Here is a 7,500-nt window from a genome sequence, read left to right as displayed (position 1 = left end):
CCACCCGGTACTCCGGGGTAGGACCGGTACCCCCAGCCCGTACTCCGGGGTAGGCTTGTTACCCCCACCCGGTACTCCGGGTTAGGACCGTTCCCCCCACCCGGTACTCCGGGTGTAGGCTTGGTACCCCTACCGGTGCTCCGGGGTACGCCTGCTGTCCCTACAGGCGCGCGGGGTTAGACCCGCCCTCCCTACCTGAACCCCCCCCCCGGGGTAGGCCCGGTATCCCTACCCGATGCTCCAGGGTGGATGGCGTCCCTACCTGATCCTCCGGGGTTGCAGCGGTACCCCTACCGGTGCTCCGGGGTACGCCCGCTGTCCCTACAGGCGCTCCGGGGTAGGCCTGGCCACCCTACCTGACCCTCTGGGGGCCAGCCTGGTATCCCTACTGGCGCTCCCGGGTAGACCCGGTGTCCCTGGCTGGTCCTCCGGGCTTGGCCTGGCCTCCTTACCTGTGCCTCCGGGCAAAGCTGGCCACGCCGAGGGGTCGGCCTGCGCTGCCTGGCCGCGCTCCGGGCTGGTTGGTCCCGATTCGTTTGCTAAGACCGCTCCGTGATTCCACTTCTTGAAAACTTCTCATGTCCGACATCTCGTCCTTTAGCACGCTCGCTCGCTCGCTCGCTCGCGGGCGGGCACGCGTCAAAAACGTGAGAGCCCATCGTTACCCGCAGTCGGCGTACTCTATCTATCGGTAAGGAATGACTTCTTCGGGAAGAGGCGGCGCCGACGCTGCGCTCTCGTCTCTGTACCGTACGAGTCGGTGGCCGTCGGGGTACCGCGTCCTACCGTCGGCGTGGGATTCGCTCCTAAACGAATACAGAGTAATCGATACGCGATGAATCGTCATCGATCGAAGTTGCTAACAGTTGAGGAGCAACGCTGGGTCGTAACGTGTACGGATCGTTCCCTACCGACCGATTTAACGCGACGCGGCAATAGCCTTTCTGGCAGTTCATTAAACAGCTAACAAAACTCATTCCTTCACGCGCGCAAGGCCTGCATGCCTGCGTTAATCGCCAGGGAACGGATACGTACCTACGTCCGTCCGTCCGTACCTACCAGCGGATCGTCGCGGATGGAATGCGACTCGACGAGTCGTAGCAAGTCGTACGAATCGCCGACTCCGAAGGTTCGATTGCGGCACTCCTTTAGGACCTTGCGACGCTCTTGGTCAACGTTAGCGTGCTCCGGCCCCTGCGTTATCGCGCCCGAATTGCTTATTAGACTTTTACGCCGCGTCAGTCTCACTCACCTCGTTGTCGCCCTTTGCTGTCGAGCGATGCTTACTCGTTCAGTCATTACCGAGGATGACGCGCGCACGCCTTCCCTAGGCCGGCTGCCGTTCCTCACCTGGCGCTCGTCTCTCGACCGACTTGTTTGCTTGCTACGCACGTGAGCTCGACCCGGCGGATGTTAATTCACTGCGGCAGAAGTCGGCCCGTGTCGCCCTGTCGAAAAACTATTAATCCACGCCTCAGTTACCGGAGGTTCGTTCATCCTTCCTTACCGGAAGTTCCTCAACCGGAGGGCCGGCGCTCGTCAGGTTCTATCAACAATTCGCGGGGAGCGACAGCTGAATCGCTGTCCTAAGCCGGCCCTGCCCCCGCCGGCCGGCCTCCCTGCAGACCACCCACCCGCCCCTGTCCCTGATGAGTTCTGCGTTAGGAAGCGCAACGCCCGCACCCCGTGCCTTTTTCCTTATCATTTCCTTATCTATTTATTTTCTCGGCCTTTCCTCCCCAGGCCCCCCCCCCGCCTTTTTTTAATTCTTGGTCTCGCCGTCAGGGCCCGCGGACCGGGCAGAGGTGGCGGCGGTCCCCGTCCCGTCCCGTCCCGTCCCGTCCGCCGTGGCGAGCCCGGCCGGCCCGCCGAAGGAGGGCAGGCGGCTGTAGAGCCTGGCGGGCGGCGGCCCTGCACCCTGTCTCTCCCGGGCTGGGCCTCTTCTCGATCCACCGACCTTCGAGCAAAAGCCGGTTCGTCCCGGTCGTCCGGCTCTGCCGTGACGGGCGGACGAGGGGTCGCGCGGCCCTCGCGCGTTCCCCGACCCTCGGTCGTGACCGGTACCTGATCGGGTCCCTCCCGGCTCGGAGGAGGAGGGGGCGGCGGCGGCGGCGGCGGCGGCGGCGGCCTCATCACTGGGCTACCTCCGCTGCTGCTTTCCCAGGGACGGGTCCGACCGGGAGCCGAGCCCATCGCCCGTAGGCAGGCACGGAGCGCAGGCCGGACGGCGAAGCGGCCGACCACCCGGGCTGTAACAGAGAAAGCGGCGTTAGCGACACCGTTGCAAATCTTTCTCATTTCCATCTGCGTGCGCGCCCGCGCCCCGCCAAAACAGGCCCCCGGCCCGAACGCCCACCGCCCGCCGCTGCAGCCGCTCACCCGCCCTTAGACACCCTCCACCCGCTGCCCCGCTCACAGTCGTGGGCTCAAAGAGCGCACGCGCGCACACCACCACCACCACCGCCACCACCACCCCCACCACGCGCACACACCCCCCCTTCGAAACAGGCCCCCGGGCTGACACCCCACCCCCCACCCCCCCAACCCCCCCCCGCACCCTTCCCCGGGCCCGCCGCTACGCAGACACACACCACACACACACGCCGCCCCCCCCCCCCCCCCCCCCCCTTGCCTCGCAGTTCGCGCCGAGCCTGACTGCCCCCGCTCCCCCCTTCCGCCACCAGGTTTGCCGCCCCGGGGATGGAAGGCGGGAGACTTTAGGACCCTGCGGCGTCCCTGCCGGCTCCGTGCCCGGGCGGGAGGGGGGAGGCCCCGGTGCCGCGCCGTCTCTAACTCCCAGCTGCTGAGTCCCTCTCCTGCCGCACCCGTGGCCCCGCTCCCGCCTTCCTTTCTCAGTCAGCCACCCACTCGCCCTGCTGCACTCCTGCCCGCCCCCGCCGCGGGTGGAAAACTAAATGACCGGAGGGGGACGGGGACGTGGACGTGGGACAGAAGTAAGAAAAAAAAAAAAAACTCCAACCGATCCAAACAGAAGCCTTCTCCGAAAAGAGACACCATCCCCCCTCGCCAGCCTACCTCTGCGCCAGGCTCCCCGCCTGCTCGCCAGCCGCTCTCGCCCCGCTCTTTGCCAGCCTCCTTTCCCCGCCGCCGCTGCCGCCACGACTGAGCAGCGGACCGTTCCCGTGGCGGGAAACACCACAGTTTCCGCGGGCCCCGTTGCCGGGCTGCAGACCGCCCCACCCAGCCACCCACCCCCCACCCCACCCCCGTCTCCGAGACGCCGGAGAGTCTGCGATCGGGAGGGGGCGGGGGCTGCACCTACAGGCTTGCAGGTCGGGGATTGCAGCGCGGGGAGGGAGGGGGAGCACAGCCGTGCAGGGGTGCGTCTATCTGTGTGCGCCTGCATCGCGATGTGTGTGTGTGTGTGTGTGCGTGCGTGCGTGTGTGTGTGCGCGCGTGTGCGCGCGCCTGTCGCGGGGGCGGGGGGTGGAGGGGTGGCGGTGCCAGCAGGATCGCAGATATGTATTCCACGGATTTACTTTCTTAAAAAAAGTAAAACGTCCAAAAAAAAAAAAAAGAGGCGGGGGGGCGGGGGGTGGAGGGGTGGCGGTGCCAGCAGGATCGCAGATATGTATTCCACGGATTTACTTTCTTAAAAAAAGTAAAACGTCCAAAAAAAAAAAAAAAGAGGCGGGGGGCGGGGGGTGGAGGGGTGGCGGTGCCAGCAGGATCGCAGATATGTATTCCACGGATTTACTTTCTTAAAAAAAGTAAAACGTCCAAAAAAAAAAAAAAAAAAAAAAAAAAATGCGGGGGGCGGGGGGTGGAGGGGCGGCGGTGCCAGCAGGATCGCAGATATGTATTCCATGGATTTACTTTCTTAAAAAAACTAAAACGTCCAAAAAAAAAAAAAAAAAAAAAAAAAAAAGGGGGGGGGGGGGGGGGGGGGTGTTAAAAGCAGGACGCGGGCTGTTGCTGCCGGAGCGGCCGGTGAAAAGGACCGCCAGGTCTACCCGGCTCCGGAGGCCGTCTGCCAGGTCTACCCAGCTCCGGAGGCCGGCGCGGCCGCCGGCGGCGCCCGGAGGACGCGGGGTGTCGCTGCCGGAGCGGCCGGTGAAAAGGGCCGCCAGGTCTACCCGGCTCCGGAGGCCGGCTGCCAGGTCTACCCAGCTCCGGAGGCTGCGCGGCCGCCGGCGGCGCCCGGAGGACGCGGGGTGTCGCTGCCGGAGCGGCCGGTGAAAAGGGCCGCCAGGTCTACCCGGCTCCGGAGGCCGGCTGCCAGGTCTACCCAGCTCCGGAGGCCGGCGCGGCCGCCGGCGGCGCCCGGAGGACGCGGGGTGTCGCTGCCGGAGCGGCCGGTGAAAAGGGCCGCCAGGTCTACCCGGCTCCGGAGGCCGGCTGCCAGGTCTACCCAGCTCCGGAGGCCGGCTGCCAGGTCTACCCAGCTCCGGAGGCCGGCGCGTCCGCCGTCGGCGCCCGCAGGACGCGGGGTGTCGCTGCCGGAGCGGCCGGTGAAAAGGGCTGCCAGGTCTACCCGGTTCCGGAGGCCGGCTGCCAGGTCTACCCAGCTCCGGAGGCCGGCTGCCAGGTCTACCCGGTTCCGGAGGCCGGCTGCCAGGTCTACCCGGTTCCGGAGGCCGGCTGCCAGGTCTACCCGGCTCCGGAGGCCGGCTGCCAGGTCTACCCGGCTCCGGAGGCCGGCTGCCAGGTCTACCCGGCTCCGGAGGCCGGCGCGGCCACCGGCGGCGCCCGGAGGACGCGGGGTGTCGCTGCCGGAGCGGCCGGTGAAAAGGGCCGCCAGGTCTACCTGGGTCCGGCGGTACTTAGCCGCATTTCGGGAGCTGGGAGGTAGACCTGATAGCCCCGCCGCTTCCACGGAGCTGGCGAAGGGGTCGCTGTTTTTCGCTGCCTCCAGTTACGTCATCGTAAAAGTCGGTGTCATTGGCCGGTCTCCCCGGTGGGCAGGCACGGCACTCTTGGAGCCGGCCGGGGGCGGGGGCGTGCTTTCCCGTATTATAGGAGCTAGTGGTAACGGGTGCACGGAGCAGCGCTAGTCAGCGGCTGCAAGGCCTGCGGCTCAGCCGGTGAAGTGGGGCGCTGGGCGGTCGTTGTGGTGGCGGCTTCCGTGGTGGCTCGGCTCCCTCTTTCGATGTCTTCGGCCTGTGTGTCCCGTCGTTTTCCAAATATGCCAGACCGGTGCCTGCGAAGGTCTGGCAGGCTGCGGTGGCCGCTGACCCCGGGGTGCGAGAACTGTAAAGGTGGATTCTGCTGGGCAAAGCCCGGTGGCCGGCGGTGGCCACCGGCACTCGAACGCGGTAAGACCGGGTGGAACCGAACCTGCCTCGGCTTTCTCCCGGCCTCGGAGGGCCCGATGATGGCAAAGGTGAGCGCTGGTATATGCGAGGGCAGCTGCCCGTGAGCGTCCAGCCCGCCGCGGCCGCCGCCGGCTCCTGAGGGCCCGGTGATGGGTGGGTGAGGTGGCGGCACCTCGTCCTTTCTCTGGCCTTAAGCTGGAGTGGGCAGAGTGGCAGCTGGTTCCCGGTGGCCGGCAGCCGGATGCAGACGGCTGGGGGTTCTCGTGCGTGCCGCAGCTCCCCCCCCAGCCCCCGAGGGCCCGGTGATGGCACAGGCGAGAGGCCGCAGTGCCTCGTCCTGTTTTTTGCCGGCATGAGCCATGTGTGGGCGGCCTGTGGTGTCCGGCTGGCCCCGGCTTGCCTGGTTGCAGGAGGGCTCGGTGGGAAAGGTCTGCGGCGTTTTTCCGGGTTAGAGGTGGCGGCACCTCATCGCGTTTTCTCTGGCCTTAAGCCGGAACCCATCCACGAATTGGGCAGAGCGTGAGCGGCAGCCGGCCCTGGTGGCCGGCAGCCGGATGCAGACGGCTGGGGGTTCTCGTGCGTGCCGCAGCTCCCCCCCCAGCCCCCGAGAGCCCGGTGATGGCACAGGCGAGAGGCCGCAGTGCCTCGTCCTGTTTTTTGCCGGCATGAGCCATGTGTGGGCGGCCTGTGGTGTCCGGCTGGCCCCGGCTTGCCTGGTTGCAGGAGGGCTCGGTGGGAAAGGTCTGCGGCTTTTTTCCGGGTTAGAGGTGGCGGCACCTCATCGCGTTTTCTCTGGCCTTAAGCCGGAACCCATCCACGAATTGGGCAGAGCGTGAGCGGCGGCCGGCCCTGGTGGCCGGCAGCCGGATGCAGACGGCTGGGGGTTCTCGTGCGTGCCGCAGCTCCCCCCCAGCCCCCGAGGGCCCGGTGATGGCACAGGCGAGAGGCCGCAGTGCCTCGTCCTGTTTTTTGCCGGCATGAGCCATGTGTGGGCGGCCTGTGGTGTCCGGCTGGCCCCGGCTTGCCTGGTTGCAGGAGGGCTCGGTGGGAAAGGTCTGCGGCGTTTTTCCGGGTTAGAGGTGGCGGCACCTCATCGCGTTTTCTCTGGCCTTAAGCTGGGGGCCGCAAAGCGGTGAGAAAATTGCGGCTGTACCTGGTGGCTGGCAAGCCGAACGCAGGCGTCTGGGGTTGTCTAGCTTCCGTGGCATTCCCCCGGCCCTCAACACCCGTGCAGGGCATGGGTCCAGGTCCGTCCCCCCCGATGGCATGCAGTTGCCTGCGGGGCGGGCAAAGACCGGCAGCCGGTGGTGGCTGTTGGCACTCGAACGCTGGAAGGGCTGGGGGTGTTGAGCCTGCCGTGGCCTTCTACCCTGTCCCGTTGGCCTCAGAAAAATCATTGTCTGGAGCGGGCGTGGCCCGTGGCACCTCCAGCTCCCTGATTTGACTGATCCAGACCCACAGGCAGCGCCTGCTGAGGCGTCCTCGGGTGCGTCGGAGAGCCTCCACGGCGGGCCGGCTCTGCCGGTGTTCAGGTCGTTGGAGCAACCCTCGCAGGCGTTGCCCTCTCACTCGCACGCAGGGCCCCCGCGCCTGCCGTCCGCCCTCCTCCGGGTGGCGGCGGGTGCGAGCGGCCGTCGTTGTCCCAGGACTCGTGGCCGTGGGGCCCCCGCTCCTTCCCCGTCTCCCTTCCCTTACTGATCGATGAGGCGTTTAGGGCGCGTCGGAGGGGCTTCCCGGCGGGCCGGCTCTGCCGGTGTTCAGGCCGGCGTTGCACCTCTCCACAGACGTTGCCCTCTCACTCGCACGCAGGGCCCCCGCGCCTGCCGTCCGCCCTCCTCTGGGTGGCGGCGGGTGCGAGCGGCCGTCGTTGTCCCAGGACCCGTGGCCGTGGGGCCTCCGCTCCTTCCCCGTCTCCCTTCCCTTACTGATCGATGAGGCGTTTAGGGCGCGTCGGAGGGGCTTCCCGGCGGGCCGGCTCTGCCGGTGTTCAGGCCGGCGTTGCACCTCTCCGCAGACGTTGCCCTCTCACTCGCACGCAGGGCCCCCGCGCCTGCCGTCCGCCCTCCTCCGGGTGGCGGCGGGTGCGAGCGGCCGTCGTTGTCCCAGGACCCGTGGCCGTGGGGCCTCCGCTCCTTCCCCGTCTCCCTTCCCTTACTGATCGATGAGGCGTTTAGGGCGCGTCGGAGGGGCTTCCCGGCGGGCCGGCTCTGCCGGTGTTCAGGCC

This window comes from Accipiter gentilis, chromosome 35 (assembly GCF_929443795.1).
Source record: "Accipiter gentilis chromosome 35, bAccGen1.1, whole genome shotgun sequence".
Lineage (NCBI taxonomy): Eukaryota > Metazoa > Chordata > Aves > Accipitriformes > Accipitridae > Astur > Astur gentilis.
The sequence above is the reverse complement of the archived record's forward strand: the minus strand, read 5'-3'. Positions refer to the sequence as shown.